The following is a 21,547-nucleotide window of genomic DNA, read 5'->3' on the forward strand; positions in this document are numbered from 1 at the left end:
TATTTTCCTTGTCTTCCCTTGTTCTCTTTCTGTATCTCCACTTCTGAGTCTTTCTCTTTCTGCCTTTCCTTTTCTCTCTTTTCTGATCTTTCCTTTCTTTTTTGATTTACACCAGTCATTAGCCTTCCATTTCCTTCTAAATTAATATATTCAGAACCATTCCTTTATGTATTAATGATTCCTAATGACTATATTCAACTACTTTTTAAATCCTCTTTATTCAGGGACTGATTTTGGAGGATTATGAAATTCATTCCTCTCAATCTCATATCGCTGATTCCCACTCAATACCCTTCTGAGATTGCAGCATTTTCCTTTACTTCTGATACATTTTTGTTAGAGTAGAAATTTCTCAGAATTCTGATTCAACTAGTTCTTTGACCTAGCCATATACTTGTTGCAAACTTTTAAACAAATAACCTCTCTCTCTGTCAGTCTCAGCTTCCTAATATGATTCCTATCTACAGAATAATGATATTGACCTACAATATTATGGTAAATATTTAAGGTCATGATTGGTATTATTGGTTTAATTCAACTTTGCTACTGAAATACAATGTAAAGATGGTAGAAGATGATGATGAAACAACAGTCATAGCTGCCTTGTTTTTAAAGAGTATTCTGTACCTTCCCAACAAAATTCTTGTCATTAAAAGTTAACTTTTCTTTCAGCTTAATCTGTATCTGTGTCTGATAAATAATTGGTAATCAAATGCTAAAACACTTAAATGCTAAACAATTATTAATTAATTACAAATTTAGTTAACATTACCCTGCTAATAAACTGTCAGGTCTTTAATCTCCTTCTTTATCTCTACCTTGAATTTTAAAGTATTTTGCTCATCTAGGAGGATTTCTTTGACTGAAATCTTTCACTCACTTTTCAATAATATTATTGACGTAGCTTTCTTTCTAGGTTTTTAAACATTTTTCTCTATATACTTTTTTCATTTGGAGGAGCATTATGGATTATAATAATTTTAGAAATGTAACCATTTCAAACTCCATTTCCAGATGGGTCTACAGACCTTAATGATGAGTTCTTATATTAAAGAATGATTTCTATATATTCACATTTGATACATTTATCCTTGATTGTAAGCAAAGAATTCCTCTTTCCATCTCTCATTTACCAACAGAAGAAATGGTAACATATCCTCCTAAACCCTCTTTTTGATATTTTACAGAACATTCATGCCCTAGGCCTCTTCCATGCATGATCTGAGTAGGGAAGATGTTCATGCTGTGGATCCCAGCTCGCGACTCCCCGTCATCAGAGGCTAAGTGGGGGCTGGAAACTCAGTGTAACACCTGAGTGTTTGTGTCACTGCAAGGCCAGCACTCTGCAACAGGAGTCATGACAGAGGACATACACTCAGAGCAGCAGAGCCCCTTCCCCATGGGGATCAGGAGGGACAGAGTCACTGGTACGAGATCATGCATCCCCTGGGGGCTCCACCCTTTTACCAGGACAAGGAAGACTAGTGGGTGAAAGGAGACCACCACACAGGCTCAGGCCTTTTATCCTCCTCAAGAGGCGAACAGGGAGTCTCAGGAATGACTCCTGCCTACATAGAAAACTAGCATCCTGTTCTCCTCTGTCTCCTTTGAATTCTGTCATCTCATGTGCATTTTATCATGACTTATGTCTGTTGCTTAACTATTTCTTCATCCTTTGCATCCCAAGATTCACAAAGTTTTGTGCACCTCCTATTATGATCCTTCTTTTTCCCTTTTCAATTCCTAAAATGTTTCTACTGTTCTATCTGAACTTTTAGTTCATTGACAGCAAAATCTTCTAAATCCACACCTATTCTCTGACTGCCCCTTTACTTTCTTCCTTATCTTTCTCCTGAATCCCACACTTCCATATTCAACTGTCCACTTCACATCAAAATACACATTTTAAACTCAACAAACCGAAACTTAACCATAACTTTTCCCTAACCAAAACACACACATGCAGGCACGCACACACACATACAGACTTCTCCATCTCAGTGGAGAGTAACTCTATTTATTCAGTTGCTCAGGTCAAAAATCCGGTTGGTTCCTCTCTTGATGTCACCAGCCCACATCCAGTCCATTAGCAAACCACATTGGCTCTGCCCTCAGGAGGCATCCAGACTTCAGCCAGCCCTAACCACTCCAGTTCTACAACCCCAGGGGGAACTTCCATCATCTTCTCTTGGATTACTGTATTAATTTCCTAATAGTAATCTTGGCTGTACTCTGGCACCTCCCATTTCCATTCTCAGTGCAGCAGCTGAAATGATCCTTTTAGCACCCAAGATGGTAATACCACTGCAATGAACTCTCATTCAACCTAAAGTTAAAGACAAAACCTTAACAATGAACCCTCAGAACTTAAGGATATAAACACCAGGTCCTTCTCTGATTCTGATTTCTTCCCCTTACTTCCCTTATCATCCTGATCCCTCTACTATGGGCTCCTGGCTGGGTACTTCCCACCATTGGACCTGTCTCCCAGCTGTGCCCTCTACCTACAGTTCCCCTCCCCAGATGTCTCATCCATTCATCCCCTTTCCTCCTTTAAGCCTGCTCAAATCCAGCTTCTCAATAAGGACTAGAAAGCCCTACATGCTCCAGATTATATTCAGAATACACTGTCCCAGTCCTCTTCAGCAAGGCCAATGAAAACTGGTTTTCCAATATAGTGTTTATCAACTTCTAATGTGTTATATTGCTACCTTATTTATTAAGTTTATTGTGTTTCTTTGCTTTTGCCTTTTCTTGGTAGAATGCAAGCACTCTGTAGGGAGGGATCTTTGTCTGTTGATAACAATATGTTCAATATATCTCAAGGATCTCAGACCTTGGTCTGTACATGGTTATCACTGAGTGCATATTTGTTGAATGAATAAATGATTAACTTTCTAGGGAATAGAATTAAAATATGGACTTGAAAGTGTTTTGTGAATTGTAATATATTTTAGTGGCAACATTATTATTATTTATAACTAGATAATCACTGACCAATAAAGTCCACTGTCAAGTGATAAATGAGTAAAATCAATTTTATGTATAGAGTAAATTTGAATACAGGGCTAAACTCATAGTGGTGATGGATTCCAGTGACACAGTGACTTACCATGCCCAGGTGTAGTCTCTTCGAGCCTCCTGTAGCTTTGATTCCCTATGACATCACAATGACACCTTTGAATCATGAGTTGCCTCATCCTCAATCTATACATCACCTCTCAAAATGTTGCCATCACTAGGAATGTGGGGAATGTTCTATAAAATTATATGGACTAAAACGCTTTTCTTATTTGACTCTTTTGTGCTTTATGTGTTCCTCTTCATCAGCCACACAGGAGAGCCACTTCCTCTACTTGTGAGATGTCTTGGGTCCGCTCTCCTCCCCATCATTTCCTTACTGCTGTGCATCCCTCTGTTATTATACATCGGACTTTTTTCTGGCCCAAAACATTATAGTAGCTAAAATCATAAATGATGATTAAAAGTCAGCTCCAAACATTAGATTCGAGATTTTCTGAAGCTATCACTCTCAAGAGCTATATTTACAGTTCAGCCAAATACTGGATGATTTATTCGACAACTAATTTGATCATTTCCCCCTCCCCACAATCAAGTGACTGGTTTGTCAAGTAAATTAATGAGCAAATAAGCTAATTATTCTAGCATGTTTGGAAGGCCCTGAATGAAGGGAACCAAAAGAAGGATGATGTTTGGAGCTGGGAGAGAGCAGGAAGTAAAATAGCTTCATTAGCAGGAAGAGGGAGCTAAGAAGATTCAAAGTGGTGATTTCAACTGTTAATGTCCCAAAGGGCAGAGAAATTGGGAACACTGAGATTTATTAAGCGCATCTGCTCTCCAAACACCATTATCTTCTGGGTGATCTGGGGCCCTCTGTGGCTCTGCTCTCTCATCATGTGGGGAGGAGGGAAGCATGGAGTTGGTGTGTGTATGAATAGAATATGTATTCTACAAATGCACAAGTTCTACACATTCACCTATATGGAATATTCTCTTTACTCTCTGATTCTGTGACTATATCTACTCAAAAGAAAGGAAATAATAATTTCGACAAATTTCTTAGTAAATTGACTCAAAATAGTCTTATTTTTCTCTAATGCCAGGGACTCTATTTCTATTAAGTAATTTATTTTATTATTATTGTTAAAAGGTTAAGTTCTGTGGTGCCAAATTTGCCTCTACAAAAGCATTACAATGAGGTCATATATACACGATCTAATAGATCAGCATTTCATGATGCTTGCTCAATTTCCCTCTAGTTAGATTTTTTATTTTTCTTTTTTTGGGATGTACATCATATTTCAAAGTCTGTATACATTACATCATGTTCACCACGCAAACACTAATTACACTGTATCCCCTCACATGTGAGCCTAATCACCCCTTTTGCCCTCCCTACTCCCCCCTTCCCCAATGGTAACCACCAGTCAAATCTCCAATGCTATGTGGTTTTTTGTCGCTTTTTTCTTCTATTTATGAGTGAAATCATATGGTATTTGACTTCATCCCTCTGACTTATTTCACTCATCATAATACCCTCAAGGCCCATCCATGCTGTCACAAATGGTCGGATTTCCTCATTTCTTATGGCTGAATAGCAGTCCATAGTGTATAAATACCACATCTTCTTTATCCATTCATCCCTGGATGGGCACCTAGGTTGCTTCCACGTCTTGGCTATTTTGTATAGTGCCGTAATGAACATAGGGGTGCGAGTATCTTTATGCCTTTGTGTTTGCAAGTTCTTTGGATAAATACCCAGCAGTGAAATAGCTGGATCATATGGTAGATCTATCCTTAATTTTCTGAAGTTACTCCAAACTGCTTTCCATAGTGGCTGCATGAGTTTGCACTGCAACAGCAGTGAACAAGCGTTCCCTTCTCTCCACACCCTCTCCAACATTTGTTGTTTCCTGTCTTGTTAATTATAGCCATTCTGACCTGAGTGAGGTGATACCTCATTGTAGTTTTGATTTGCATTTCCCTGATATCTAATGATCTTAAGCATCTTTTCATACGCCTGTTGGCCATCTGTATATTTTCTTTGGAGAAATCTCTGTTCAGATCTTTTGCCCATTTTCTAATTGGATTGTTTGTTTTTTTTGTTGTTGTTGAGCTGTATGAGTTCTTTGTATATTTTGGATACTAACCCCTTATCTGATATGTAGTTTGCAAATATCTTCTCCCAATTTTTAGGTTGTCCTTCGTTTACTTGATGGTTTCCTTTGCTGTGCAGAAGCTTTTTAGTTTGATGTAGCCCCATTTGGTCATTTTTTCTTCTGTTTCCCTTGCCCAGTCAGACATGGGACTTGAAAATATGCTGCTCAGACCAATGTCGTAGAGCAGACTGCCTATGTTTTCTTCTAGAAGTCTCATGGTTTCGGGTCTTACATTCAAGTCTTTAATCCATTTTGAGTTGATTTTTGTGCATGGTGTAAGGGAATGGTCTACTTTCATTCTTTTGCATGTGGCTGTCCAGTTTTCCCAACACCATTTATTGAAGAGACTCTCCTTTCTCCAGCGTATGCTCTTGGCTCCCTTGTCGAATATTAGCTGTCCATAAATGTGTGTGTTTACTTCTAGGCTCTCACTTTTGTTCCATTGATTTGTGTGTCTGTTTTAGTGGCAGTACCATGCTGTTTTGGTTATTATGGCTTTGTAGCATAGTTTGAAATCAGGGAGTGTGATACCTCCAGCTTTGTTCTTTTTTCTCAGGAATCCTTTGGCTATTGGGTGTCTTTTGTTATTCCATATAAATTTTAGGATTCTTTGTTCTATTTCCATAAAAAATGTTGTTGGAACTTTGATAGGGATTGTGTGGAATCTATAGATTGCTTTAGGAAGTATAGACATTTTAACGATGTTAATTCTTCCAATCCAAGTGCACGGAATATCTTTCCATTTCTTTGTGTTTTCTTTGATTTCTTTCAACAATGTTTTATAGTTTTCGATGTACAGATCTTTCACCTCTTTGGTTAAGTTTATTCCTAGGTATTTTATTCTTTTTGTTGCAATTGTAAATGAGATTGTATTCCTACTTTCTCTTTGTGCTACTTTGTTGTTAGTGTATAGAAACACAACCGAATTTTGTACGTTGATTTTGTATCCCGCAGCTTGACTATATTCCTTTATTATTTCTAAAAGTTTTTTAGTGGACTCTTTAGGGTTTTCTAGATATAAAATCATGTTGTCTGCAAAGAGTGATAGTTTCACCTCCTCTTTTCCAATGTGTATCCCGTTTATTTCCTTTTCTTGCGTGATTGTTCTGGGTAGGACTTCCAATACTATGGGAAATAAGGGTGGTGACAGTGGTCATCCTTGTCTGGTTCCTGCTCTTAGAGGGATAGCTTTCAGTTTTTCTCCATTGAGAATGATATTTGCTGTGGGTTTGTCATATATGGCCTTTATTATGTTGAGGTATTTTCCTTCTATACACATTGTATTTAGAGTTTCTATCATAAATAGATGCTGCATCTTGTCAAATGCTTTCTCTGCATCTATTGAGATGATCATGTGAATTTTATTCTTCATTTTGTTAAGGTGGTGTATCACGTTGATAGATTTGCAGATGTTGAACCATCCCTGCATCCCCGGAATGAAACCCACTTGATCATGACGTATGATCTTTGTAATGTATTGTTGTATTCGATTTGCTAGTATTTTGTTGAGGATTTTTTCATTGATGTTCATCAGTGATATTGGCACGTAATTTTCTTTTTTTGTGCTGTCCTTCTCTGGTTTTGGTATGATGATAATGCTTGCTTTGTAGAAGGAGTTAGGAAGCCTCCCCTCCTCTTCAATTTTTTGGAAGAATTTGAGAAGGATAGGTTTTAAGTCTTCTTTGAATGTTTGGTAGAATGCACCAGGGAAGCCATCTGGTCCGGGACTTTTATCTTTTAGGAGGCTTTTGATTGCTGTTCTGATCTCCTTATTGGTGATCAGTCTATTCAAATTTTCTGCATCTTCTTGGTCCAGTTTTGGAAGGTTGTATGCTTCTAAGAATTTATCCATTTTTTCTAGATTATCCAATTTGTTGGCGTATAGCTTTTCATAGTATTCTCTTATCTTTTGTATTTCTGAGGTGTCCGTTGTAATCTCTCCTCTTTCATTTATGATTTTACCTATTTGAGCATTCTCTCTTTTTTTCTTGGTGAGTCTAGCTAAGGGTTTGTCAATTTTGTTTATCTTTTCAAAGAACCATCTCTTGGTTTCATTAATTTTTTCTATTTTTTTCAGTCTCTATTTCGTTCATTTCTGCTCTGATTTTTATTATTTCCTTACTTCTGCTGATTTTGGGCTTTGTTGTTGTTCTTTTTCCAGTACGTTTAGGTGCACTTTTAGATTGTCTATTTGGGATTTTTCTGCTTTGTTGAGGTAGGCCTGAATTGCTATAAACTTCCCATGTAGAACCTCTTTTGCTGTATCCCACAGATTTTGGCATGTGGTGTTTTCATTTTAATTTTTTCTCCAGGAATTTTTTGATTTCTTCTTTGATTTCTTCATTGACCCAATCATTGTTCAGTAGCATTTTGTTCAGTCTCCACATTTTTTGTGGCTTTTCTGGTTTTCTTTCTGTAGTTGATTTCCAGTTCCATACCTTTGTGGTCAGAAACTATGCATGGTATTATTTCAATCTTCTTAAATTTATTGAGACTTGTTTTGTGGCCTAATATGTGATCAATCCTGGAGAATGTTCCATGGGCATTTGAAAAGAATGTTTATTCTGTGTTTTTTGGATGGAATGTTCTGTATGTATCTACTAAGTCCATCTGGTCTAATGTGTACTTTAAGCCGAGTGTTTCCTTATTGATCTTCTGTTTGGATGATCTATCCATTGGTGTAAGTAGAGTGTTAAAGTCCCCTACTATTATTGTGTTACTGTCTATTTCTCCTCTTATGTCTGTTAATAATTGCTTTATATATTTATGTGCTCCTATGTTGGGTGCATAGATATTTACAAGTGTTATATTTTCTTGTTGGATTGTTCCCTTTATCATTATGTAGTGCCCGTCTTTGTCTCTTATTACAGTTTTGAATTAAAGTATATTTTGTCTGATATAAGCATTGCTACCCCTGCTTTCTTTTCTTTGCCATTTGCATGGAATATCTTTTTCCATTCTTTCACTTTCAGTTTGTGAGTGTCTGTAGGTCTGAAGTGTGTCTCTTGTATGCAGCATATACATGGATCTTGTTTTTTCATCCAGTTGGCCACCCTATGGCATTTGATTGGAGCATTTAGTCCATTGACATTTAAAGTAGCTATTGATAAAAATGTATTTATTGCCATTTTGTCACTTTTTCTTTTTTTGGGTGTTTTAGTGGTTCTTCTCAGTTCCTTTCTTTTTCTCTTGCTCTCTTCCCTTGTGGTTCGATGGCTATCTTTAGTAGTATGTTAGATTTCTTTTGTCTTACCTTTTTTCCGGCTTGTTATAGGTTTCTGGTTTGTGGTTACCATGAGGATCATATTTAATATACTATGCATATATCAGTCTCTATTGAGTAGATAGACTGTTTAGCTTGACCTCTTTCTAAAAGCTCTACTTTTTCACCCCCCTCCCCTCTCGTTAGTTTTTGAAACTAAAGCATAAATTTAATTATGCTGACATCTTCTTTTAAAATTCAAAAACAAAGGAAATGAAAATAAATAAACGAAACAGTTCACACTTTAAGCTCCTTAAGTTAATAATAAACTTTCTATTAATTGATGTACCTGTGGATTTCTTCTGCTATCTAAGACAATGGGTTTCTTTCTAATTCACACAATTTTTAATTAAAAAATGTAAAATTACTTTTGTCTTATCTTCAGTAGATTTAAGAAAAAGAGAAAGCCTGCTCCTGTTCAAGGTAGGAGGGGACTGATTGCTTGTCAATTATTTCTTAGACACATGAGAATCCTTGGAAACGAGGAAAGGAGCACATGATCAGCAGTATTAATGTCTTTAGAACAACAATAGATTGAGTCCCCTATTTTACTTAACATGATGTAGTAAATTATTTTTATGTCGAGGAACGAATTCTCATGGTCCTCATTTTCTGTGTGTGCACTATGGCAGATTGGAGAGTTTGACGCATGCTTACAGCAGCTTCAGTGTATGTACTTAGAGCCCATGGGTTCAGAAGTTTCCCCAGAGCTTGGAGCTGTTGATGAACCCAGACCACCATCAGGGTCCCTCTCTAGTCTTTCCTTGGGAGAGTTGCAGCATGTTGTCACTGCCATGAATAATTCTGCACAGATATCATGGTCCATAACACTTATAGAGGAATGGGCCAAGCCCAGGAGCGGGACTTTCATTTCCTCCCACATCTAGAATTGTACCTGGAGGGAGCACCTGTGTGCACTCATGAGGAAAGAAGACATTGCACGTTCTCACCATGTCCCTCCAGCTAAAGCTGCACCCTCCGACTTTTGATCTTTAATGATTCCTTGTAGCTTACAAGTAACCCGATGGTGAGTAGATTTCTAGATTTATAAGCTCATCTCAGAAGTCGGCTCTTTTCCGTTGGCTTGTTGAATATAAAAAGCCATATGGAGTTCCTCAAAGAAAAAGAAAAAAAAAAGGAAAGGAGGAAATTTCTCCTTGATCTTGGAAAGTTTCTGGACGATGACAGATGTACCAAGACAGAGATCTACACACAAACACACACATCACTACATGTACTATTTACTTTTAACATACAATAAATTTATCAATGCAAAATGATGTTTAAAAGATGAAATATAAAAGTGCTGAGGATACATAATATGAAGAAACACAAACTAGAAGCGTTTTGACTTTGAGACTGGCGTTTGTCAAAAGAGACTGAGATTTGTCAGACAGATGTAATAAAATGCAATCAGAAATGTGAGTTTCATTTTGGAAAAAAATAGCATTGAAAAGGGTATTCTCAGCCTCGTGGGGGGAGATGGGAAGGTATTAGCTCATGACTAGGATGATATAGGCCAGCTCCTTGGCCTGAAAACATTGAACCCATTTCATATTTTCTGTAATTGTTGTCATACTTCTTGTGAGTTTTAAATTCTTTCATCTTCAAGGCTAACAATGCTTTGGAAATAAACTAAAATCTTTAGCCATATGGCCACTCATCCTCCAGGAAATGAAAGAAGTTCATTTTGTTTACTTGTGGCTTGAGTTTGGACATTTCTGAGGCAGCAGGTGCATTTGGGGGCAACAGTGTTCGTGTTGTTAGATCAGGACCCAGAGGGAAACATATATTTTAACCTGTGGCACACTGTCAGCACATAGACTCCGAAATACACACTTTGAACAAAGGTTTTACAAAGCAATAGTTCCCTTTATGCTGGTGAGATGCTCTGCGATCTCCAATTCCATGCAAAATCATGCCTGAAAAACTATGAGCCGTCGGTCATTGGTTTCATTTCCTGACCTTTCCGTCGGTCACCACACATTTGTGTGGGGACAGCTCAGGTCTCTCCAGTTTAGTACTTGATAATATCTTTCAGGTTTTCTAGCTTTGAGCGATGAAAAGTACATGCTTCCCTAAGATAGGAAAGGCTTTGACTGCCACGTTAGCAATAAATTACTCATTCTTTGAGGTGCTACTCCAAGTTGACGTATAAAAGATAAAAGAATAGATATTGCCCTATCTCTCCTCTCACCAGGAAAGTGGTGACTAATTCACATGACATGCTGTAAAATTTGCTATGTGCAAGAACAGGTGAACAGTTAAGTTAAATATGAAGATACTCACATGGCTGTAGAAGGTACTTATCAAGTGTAAACTGCAAGTGGAAAGGTGAAGAGAGTGGGAAGCTGTTAATAATGGACCAGTATGCTCAGAAGGACCTCTACACAGAGGGGAAAAAAAAATTATATTCCTTCCACAGTTTAAAGGGAGGAAATATGTGTCCCTCCTTAGAACCATTCAGAAAGTGAAGGCCCTCTATGTTCCACATCAGAGATCTGTTTCTTCCATGGAAAGAGGCGTGTGTCAGCAGTAGGGCTGGTGGCAAGGCAAGTGCTCCTGTCTTGTTCCAAGAGGAGGAAAGGGCAGTATCCTGGTTAAGAGCTGGAAAGACAGGAGGTATTAACAAGAATATTCTCTTTCAGTTGTTGCAATTCTTCCTGTAAAGAGGACTTTCTTCCATCTACATCAAAGTTGAGAAAACCAGTTCACAAGGAAGTGGGAGCACAAGTTATCATGAAAGCCAAACTCATGCTTTTCACTGAGTTTGGCTTATTTTCAGCTCCTCATTTTCACTTTTCTCTTATTTCACAGGGTTCACAATTTTAGGACCATGAAATGATGCCACAGTTTGTTGTGAAACACTGACTTTATTATGGTGATTGAAAATTTGCTTCAGTCTGTTTTCCTTCGTAACTTCCCGCACTTTTTTCTACTTTTATTCATTTTCCAGTTTGTTAAATAAAAAAATATATTTTTAAGAAGTATGGGACAATTATCTCTGTAAAAGAGGAACGACAAAGTTAAAAGGACATATAAACAGGTTAAAAAATCATTCATAGGGAAATTTTCTCAATAGTACGTTATAGTATATATACATGCATGCATATGCATTTTTAAAATTTCATAATGGTTTAATTGTTAACTGTTATTTAATAGCTAAAGGATTATACAAAAATGAAAATCTCCCTTAAACCCCATCTCAATCTCCGGAAGTTAGTTTTTTTTAACAATTCAATGTACACTTCCAGACATTGTTTCAATTTCAATATAAATATACACACATAGAGAGAATTTGTGACCCAAAAAATGGGATCACACTACATATAATCTCACTATACATTATATTTTGCCTTCCTCTTGTTTGAAATTAATCGGAATTTTGGAAAAAAAATCAGGTGAAGTCACATACATATACTGATTTCAATTACAAGTGTTTTTTTTTTCTACTTAAAGTTATATATTAAGTTATTTCTGCCTGGGGTCGAGGCAGCATTTGATCGGCTGTTTGACAGGGTCCAGCCGATCAAGAAGAGCTGAGGGGTGCAGGGCGCCCCTCCACGAGAATATGAAGAGCCGGCCTTTCCCCAAGCTATGCTGAACTTTAAAAACTTGTTTTTCTTCCTTTTGTCTTATACCCCATTTTCCTACTCATACTGTAATTTTCCAGATGGCCGCTTTAGAGAAAAGAGCATGCTCCCGCCGCGGGGTTGGTACTGAGAAAAATATGTGACCACCTGCATAAGCCTTCAGAATATCGCAAGGGGCAAGTTCCCCCCGACGCACATAGATAGTGGGAGAATTTTTCTCCCTATGGAGGGGTTCTTACTGAAGAGAGTATTTGGATCAAAGCAGCTGCCTCCTTCTGGTTGATGTTTTGCTCTTCCTCCAGTTTCCCTGATAAGCATAGATATACTTCTTCCTCTGTAGTTAAGTAGAATTTTCTTCCATGTGTTAGTTATTGAAAAATATATTATTCCCCTGCATGTGTTTGGTAAAATATTATAGAAGTCTTTTCTTAATTGCTGAAGTTGCCTTTGTGCAGGAAAAGATAGTTAACCTCTGCCTCCCTAAAAGTTAACTCTGTTCCCTGTAAGTGTATACTTAATCAATGAATGCTTTGTGGTTTACTCTGCAAGAACATCTGTACTGCTATATTTACCCCCTGCTAAAAAAGATATAAAAACACTGTATAAACCAGTAAAGACAGACTTGCTTTATACTTCCTTATCTCTCTGAGAATATTTGTAGAGCTATTTCTGTACTAATCCTGAAAAATATAAAAATGACACTTGTGCACAGTAAAGTTGGACTTGCTAACAACAACTCAAGTCTCACGTCCTCTTCATTTCCCTCATTGCGCTGACGCCGTCCATCCCTCAGGAACCTGCACTCAGCTGGAGCTGGACTCCGGTAATTTCAATAATTTTAAACATATACATTGTTTCTGAGTGTTATGCATTTCAATCAAGGCTATAATGAATATTCTTGAGGAGGTATAATTACATATTGCAGGTTAATAAATGAAGGAAAGATTCCTAGATGCAGAGTTAGTGGGTCATAAACACATGTAATTTTAAATTTTATGGAAGACAAATGTTTCTTTTGTTAAAATAACATATGCAATGTCAAAACATAGGTGCTTTTTAAATTAATGATTTTTTTAAAGATCTCTGCAAAGATAAAATATTCCAACTTCAGTTCCTATCAAGAGTCAATTGGCTCATTTCCCCACACTTTTTCAGGCTCTGTATATACCACGTTTTTAAATACTTACTTGTCTGGAAAGCAAATATTTTTATATTTATATTCTAAATTTATATCCTTAATCATCAGTGGGAATACTTTAATATTTTTAAGCCATCTTTCTGTAAATCTTTTGTCTGAGAGCTGCTTCTTCAAATCACTGCTTATTTTTTATGTTTTCTTGCTAATTTCTTGAAAAAAAGATTAATCTGGTTGAATTTCTGTAGTATAATCATTATTCCTTAGGCTTTGTTAGTTGTATTTCCTATAGTATAGGCATTTTTTAAAATATGCAAATTTATCTACATTTTGCTTCAAAACTTTTGGGCATTGCAACTTGCTTAGCAAGATCTAACTAAATCCAAGATAACCAGAAAAAAACAAATAAAGAGAGCAACTATTATTCTTTCTTACTGTAGTTGTATTTTTTAATGTTTACATATTTGAAGTGGTACTAGTTGGGGTGAATAGAGTTAATTAGGGGTCCACACTCCTCACAACTCAAAGGCCTGGTCAATGATTGTGTTTTAATTGTTATATTTTAAAAAGTATGTTTGCATATATATTAAGGATAGTTTCTCCTCATTAGAATTGCTTTTTTTTTTTTCAGAATTTCCCTGACTACTCTCATGGGCTTATTTTCCCATTCCCTGTTTGTATAACAAACAGCTTTATGTAACATACATATAAACTTTCATATTTATCAACTGTCTTTCATATTAAAAAAATCTCAAAGCATATCTGTAAAACAAATAAGGTCTTTTGATTCTTACCATTTTAGATGAGAAAACTATAAAAAGGTAAATGGGCTTTCTAAGATCTCCTAAGTGCACCCATTAGCTAAGGGATTGCAACAAGGGACATTGGGGCTATAGTCCAAGACGTTCTGCATCCATTCCTCTGTATCCTCTATAAGACTCGTGGTTTATGTCCTCAGATATGCTTTACTTTGAATGTCAGGCATTCTTGGAATTGCAATTTCTAAGACGTTTCTGCACTTATGTGTGAATTGCGGCATTAAAGTTTTATTATCTGCCTCAAAGACTTGTGATATTTTTTCCTCAAGCAGAATATAGTACTAAAAAAGAAAAAAAATATTGTATTTCTTCAATACCCGACCCAAGTGAGCAAAAGAGAGCGAGATTATGTTTCTGTGGATGTTGTTTCAGTTGTGTTCCACTGCCTCATGCAATGTTTATTCACTCAGTGCTTTACCTCAAGAATCAAGATCCAGTGAATGAGGTGTGTCTTGGGGGCATTCTCCATGTAATGAATATTTCCTAAATACTGTTAGTTGGTGATTCTGCGGCTCTCTTTGGACCTCGAGGCTTTGGCAGGAGCATAGGAACTTGTATCTGGAGATGAATCAGTGGTTGGGCCATGGCAGGACTTATCTTTCTTGTCATTGGAATTAGAGGCGGTACCAGCAGTGAAGGGTGAAGACTCTAACCCTCATTTCCTGGGTTCAGAATCAGTTCTGCTCCTTTCTAGAATATAATTTGCTTAACACATATCTGCCTCAGTTTCCTTTTCTGTAAGCCAACGATAAGAAGAGTGGCCACTGCTTATCACTGTGATTGGGGATAAATGTATAAATAAATGTAAACAGCATAGAACACCTGGCTCATAGTAAGTGCTCCCTTATATATACTGTCAGCATTATTAGTATCAATGTTTCTCTTCAGTTGCACTAGAGATGGATGGAACCAATGACAGTACCCGGAGAAATTTCATCATTTTTGGGTTTTCTGATAACCCACTCTGGAGAGGATCCTCTCTGTGGTCATCTTGATTGCATATCTCCTGACCCTTGTGGGCAATAGCACCATCATCCTGGTGTCCCAGCTGGACTTTAAGCCTCACATTCCCATGTACTTCTTCCTCACCCACCTCTCCTTCCTGGACCTCAGTTTTACCATGAGCTCCATCCCCCAGCTGCTCTAGAACCTGAGAGGAGGTGACAAGACCATCAGCTACACTGGTTGTGCTATCCAGCTCTTCCTATTCCTGGGTCTGGGTGGTGTGGAGTGTCTGCTCCTGGTTGTCACGGCATATGACAGCTTTGTTGCAGTCTGCAAGCCCCTTCACTCCATGGTGATCATGAATCCATGGCCTTGGTGTCGGTGGCCCAGCGCTGTGGGATGGCCAAATCCTTGGCCCTGTCCCCAGTCATACTGCTCTTACTACGCTATGGGAACCACCACGTGGACCACTTCCTGGTTGACATGCCCGCTCTATCAGGATGGCCTGTGTCAATACAGCTGCCATTAAAGGCATTGCCTTTGTCCTAGAAGTAAACATTGTGCTGTCACCTCTGGTATTTATCCTGGTCTCCCATGGCGACTTTGTGAGGGCAGTGTTACAAATTCAGTGTCAGGGAGGCAAAAGGCCTTCAGCACCTGTGGCTCCCATCTCACGGTGGTCTCACTTTTCTATGGAAACATAATCTACATGTACACGCAACCTGGGAACAGCTCTTCCAAAGACCAGGGCAAGTTCCTCATCCTCTTCTACAACATCATCACCCCCCTGCTGAACCCCCTGATCTATACCCTCAGAAACAAAGAGGTGAAGGGGGCACTGATGAGGCTGCTGCTGGGTGACAGAGAGGTAGGATAGAAGTAAGGGCAAAGGGGAGAGACGGGCCTCACCAACTGGTTGTCACATCCATCAGGGACTAGTGATGGCATATGGAGCTCTTGGATCAGATCTGGGCTTGACCTAGGCTTCCAAATTTACATCTTTACCCAGACTACCGTAAGACTGTTTCAGTTACAATGTTAAGTGTTCTGATTAGTGAACTGCACAACACACATCATCCAAAACTCCTTTATGTGATCTGTAAAGCAGGCCCAAAGGACAAAGCAAGATAAGTGTGTAGTTATAAAGATAAGTTCCCATAGCGTATACCAGGAAACTACTTTTCTCCATCAGACTTTTGTTTCTGTAGTTGTTTGTTTTCAATTCATTAACAACTTTCTGAGTTCGTTAGTCAGAATGATCACAGTCAACCACATCTCTTGGCTGACAGCCATCAAACAGGGGAATTTAGCACAGTTGGCTAATTTCTATTTCCTAAATTCCCATCAAAAGCCTTTAATTAAATTATGGAGTTTTTTCTACCTTTGTTCCCAAAATTTGACATTTTCCATAAAGGTTGATGAAGATTCTGATAAACCAAGAAGTTAACCTAAAAAATGATGCATGTGTAATTTAAATTTTAGAGAATTATTTCTAGGTTTTTTTTTTTTTGATTAATGAGAAGGACCTAGTGTTTATTAAGTTCCTGCTATGAGTCGAGTGCTCGTAATTCATCTAAGACTTTCTGTGTTTGTGGGAGGTCAGCATGATTTTCATTGTTCCTATATTACCCATGTGGTACTTGAGGCTTGGAGGTTAAATCACTCATTCAAATAGAACTGAACCAGAGGTTTACTCCAAGTTCTGTGACTGTCATTTCCTGCTGTTTCTATTGCTACATGAATTTCTAAAGAGCAAAAATTGAAAAGTGTTTAATGAGTAGTGTCGAAGACTCTTTAGAGCTAAAGAGCATGCCTGGCTTCCGTTACTTAAATAATCCAGACCAGGGTGTATGGGAGGAAAATGGTTCCCTGGAACCTCGTAAGGTTCCTGTATGGATTTAAAGTTTTAATTGATATAAATTATCAGAGCAAAGCATGCATATTTATTTAATTCAAATTTTATGTGACACAGGGGCCTTATATTAAAGATGCAAAGAAATGATTTTTATGATGGATTTGATGAAGAGTTGACAGTGGTGGAGGAATATGATAGGACAAAGGAAATATGAGCTAAATGTGATAAACTGGAGAATCATAGCAGGGCCTGTTTGTTCAGGTTCTGCTCCACATCCCTTCATATTGACAATAATGTTGGTCCTTCCCTTCAGGTGTCAGGGCAGCTTTCACATGAAAGTCTGTCCACCTGCTGTAAAGGAAAGTCAGAAAGTCTTTCCCATACCTGCTAGTTTACAGATTTCTTTAGATCAAAATAGTCAATATGCCAAAGTGCCATATTTTGAAGTAGCTCATCATGAACCCTGCCAAGAGCTTCTCTCAGTTAATGTAAAACTTATCTGGGATAATTATTAAAATGCATATTCTTATTCAGTAGGTCCTTGGAGGGGTCAGAGACTCTGTATTTCTGCACACTTCCCAGGTGATGCCCTCACTGACTCTGCTGGCCCTTAGACCCTACTTTAAGGATGTAGGAAATAGATTGCCCATGACTCTCATTGCAGGCATGCAGAGGTTGGATACATTCTGGAATAAGTGAAGATTGGATTCATAGACTAAATGAAATGGGGAGGAAATAATGTGAAGAGCCAGGCCTGGGTGGTGGGGTCCTCATTCCTCTGCCATCATATTGATTCTCTGGCCCCTCGGCTGCAGAGCCTCTTTTCCAAGGTGGACTGTATCGCAACCCTTCCTTTTCTAACATCCTCACTCTCTCACATCACTTCACCTTCAAGGGGACCATCCCCAGTGGGATAATTTAAGTGTAAGCAAAACAGGGTCTACTGGAAGGAGGATTTCTATGCTTCAAGGGGCCCTAGTCTAAATACTCAAAACTGCTGTTTTTAAGAAACAGTGACACTGATGAGCTGATGCTGAATAGGAGAATCAGAGTTATCTGCCTGACAGTCAGGGTTTACTTCCAAGATTTATAAAACTCCAAAATACCACCTAGGTACCAAAATAACTAAGAGGGAGATATAATAAAGAATTAGGGTTGGGCTCCCAGGACTTCTCCGTGCTTATCTTCTTCTTGGAAAGAACTTACTAGTCATCCTGCATGAATCAGCAGAACAGCCCCATGGGCTCTGAGGTCACAGTTTGCTAGCATTCCTGCCTCTGGGGAAAAGTCCTGGAGAGGACAAAGGAGGGTCCATAACTCTGGTGAATACAGGGAGTTAGTGTGCACAGTGGTGATGGATTTTTACTGTGTTTAGTCTGCTAAAGAACAAAACTCAAGAGAATAAACTTTAAAGACTGCATTGGCTTTATTCGGTAACTCATGAATCATGCAAGATTCGATCTAGCAGATTGAAAGAAGCTATGATGAGATGTACAAAATGAAACAGTTTTATAGGCGAAGGAAGAAGGAAGTGACACTAAGAAAAGGAAGACTGGTTGTTGCAAGGTTGATTTCCTTACAAGGGTTGGCAGGGGGTTCTCGGGCAGATTACCTAGCTGGTGCTGATCAGGTGATTTCTGATTGTCTGGTGTAAGATTCCATTTCTGGGAAAGCTGAGGCTATAACTAAGTTGTCTCATTTTGGTGATGTTGGACTCAGCATAAGTGACTCCATTGAGTCTTGCTGTTTTGTTTTTAACAACTCTGGTCATCTTATGATGTGGGGTCACCAATAAAGACAGTTGCTGTGGAATTGGGTAAGAAACTCAACTCAATGGGTCTAAGCCAGAGAAAAGTTGATTTTACTGAGCCCTAGGCTCCCAGAAAACATCAACAGGTGAGAAATCTCTACCACACTTTTGTGCCCCAGGAAAGGGCTGACTTTGAAGAATAGCTCTTCCCCACATGACTCAGATAAGTCCCTTCTCTCCTGTTCCTCAGGCTCATAACTCTCTTGTTTGGCTGCTCTGTAAATCCCCAGGCTTATTCCTTTTCTAGAAAATATTCCTCTTGTTGAAATAAACTTCTTCACCCAAGATGGAGCCATTTCTTCCCAGAGTGCCATATCAGCAAACTGAACTGTTCTGTTCCTGTAAATGCTCTGTTGACCAGAAACACAGTACATCCAGTCTGCCAATCCCCAAATGCCAACCACACTCTGCCCTGCATGCTGGTTTCATTGTTCCTCGATCTTTCTAAATAAGGTCAGATATGCAACCTCAGCCCATCGTGCACTGCTTCTGCAGTGCTGCCTCTAACGCTTTATGAAATTTGCTGTTGCCCAAACAACCCTAGGAAGAGCACTTCACCGCTTCTGAGTCACTGGGGTCCCCCAATCTATGGACTGTTTTCCCATTAAAAAAGGGCATCAAACTCATTACTAAACTGTTTTACTTTTGCCATTTGAGACACATTAAGGAACAACTCTCTATTGCAATAGCCTAGAAAAAGTCATCTCCTTAATTTCCAGTGCATTTGGTTTCACAGTAATTTTTTCTACATCATGTTAAAACATTAAGATTAAAATTGTGTCAAACTGTGAGGCAGAACAGAACAGAATGGAATTGTCCTTTCTTTTAGGTGCATGATCTCTTCCAATCATTGTTTGATAACTGCCACTTTTTCTTCCTCTCTTAATTCTCTGTGTGTTCCTCTTCCTTGAACAGCCACCAAGTTTAATTTATTGTCTTATCTTTCCTTTCTCTTCTTCCTGTTAATCTCTCTTTATACAGCTCTAATCAAGTCTTTTCTTTTTTATTTTTTACTACAGCCATGGATGCCTCTTCTACAAATGCCACTTCTATCATGCACATTAAGAGGTAATTTTCAGAAAAAGGTAAAATTATGTACTCATACAAAATAAAAGCAGACTCATGTTCAAGGATTTGTTTTACCCTTAGGATCTGAGGCAATAGGGCAGATGCCATAGCCAGCTTAATGGAAAAGTCAAACCAGTATAAATTTACTAAATAAAGTGATATTTAGCTGAATTGCAAATGAAGCAAAACTGGTTTTCCACTGGGAGGAAGAAAGTCAATTAAAAGTCTACTAAACATGGCACAATTTGCATATCTATCAGTAGCCTACAACTTACAAGAAGTGCAAAACAGCTCAAACCCCAGGAAAGAGGACTAGAATCTGATAGCCAGAGGGTGTGCCATCAATAATGCATAGCTTTCTATTGAAACACAAGGGTTTTATTCTACATTAGTAATAGCATGTTTGGGATGCTTGGTATGTGTCTGCCACTCTTAGAGTTTTACCTGTATTTCCTCATTGAATCTTCAAGAAGGATATCATGGTGTGAAATATCACATATATTTTACATTTGAGAAAGTTAAGTCTCAGAGATTTTAATATTCAGTTCCAGGGAGAGTGGGAATGCAATAGTGTAGCTGCTTGGCTGTACTACTTATGTGAGGCCCTGAGCAGTCTGATGGGTTTCAGGAAATGCTACCCCCAAATACGGCATTGGCATATCCAATAGTTGAAACTTGAGCAGTTTGAGAGAACAGCCTTCCACCCACCATCTCCACTGAAACAGGTCATAAAGCCCTCATGTGGGAGGTGCCCTCCCCCTACCTGGAGGAAAGGAGCATCCTTATCTCCAAAGACAAAGGGACTCCAAGATGAATCTTAATAAACAGGCCTTCCTAGGTTTTCTCCAGTTTACTACAGTTACTTCATACTCCTCAAACCATCATATTCCTCTGACTGTCCACTCTTCATAGAGCCTAGCATATCAACACACAGATCTGTTTCTTTAGGTCTTCAGTTCCTTATGAAGCCTCCTGTATCATGTAAACTTATATTGAATAATTTCATATGCTTTTCTCCTGTTAACCTGTCTTTGTCAGTTTAGTTACCAGACTCAGCAAGGGATCCTAAAGGAGTCCAGGGAAACTTTTTCCTCCCCTACAAGTCCAAAGCTTTGTAAATCCTGCAGGCTCCAGAATGTAAAAGAATTATAGTGTTTTTCCACCTAGGAAGATGGTAGTTTTATTTTAACCAGAATAATGTTTTCTCCTCCCACAATCAATTCCCTCTACTGAATCATCTAAATATTTCTCAGTATATGGAAACTTGTGTAGTGGAGGAGAAACTTCTTTTCAACCCTCTTAGGGTCCCCAGCTGGATCTGAAAATTAAACTGACAAAGACAGATTAATAGGAGAAAAGCACTGAATTTAGTTGAGTGTACATGGGAGCCTTCACAAGGTACTGAAGACTCAAAGAAGTGACCAGAGTAGGAAATTTTATATAGTTTCGGAAAAGAAACATTATTTGTGAAGAATCGACAATGCAAAGAAATTTGGGCCAGGGATTGTAAAATGGTGAAGAAGTAACAAGCTGTGTTTATACAGTCTTCTCAACCTAAATTCCTTGTCTCTGATATGTTAAAAGATAAGCTAAGGCATACTTTTTAAGAGTTTATTTGAGCAAAAACAAATTTGAATTGAGTAGCAACCAACGTAGCAGATAAAAGGAGCTCAGAGGTGCTGTATAAAATGAAAAACTTTTATAGGCAAAAGGGATCAGGGAAAAGGTAGTTATACTGGCAAAAAAGCGAGTTGGTTATTGCAAAGCTACTAGGGGATGGCAGGGATCTTCCAGGCAGATTATCTAATTGGAGCTGATCAGGTGATTCTTGATTGAGTGGTTTAAGATTCTGTTTCTGGGAGGTTTGGTGACTTGGGGCCT

The 21,547-nt window shown here is 38.3% G+C and overlaps 1 pseudogene; it reads left to right on the forward strand.

Moving 5' to 3' along the window:
* Window positions 1–14,887: 14,887 nt before the first annotated feature.
* Window positions 14,888–15,810, forward strand: LOC106824718 (olfactory receptor 2W3-like; annotated as a pseudogene).
* Window positions 15,811–21,547: the final 5,737 nt, after the last annotated feature.

Source organism: Equus asinus, chromosome 10 (genome assembly GCF_041296235.1).
Source record: "Equus asinus isolate D_3611 breed Donkey chromosome 10, EquAss-T2T_v2, whole genome shotgun sequence".
NCBI lineage: Eukaryota > Metazoa > Chordata > Mammalia > Perissodactyla > Equidae > Equus > Equus asinus.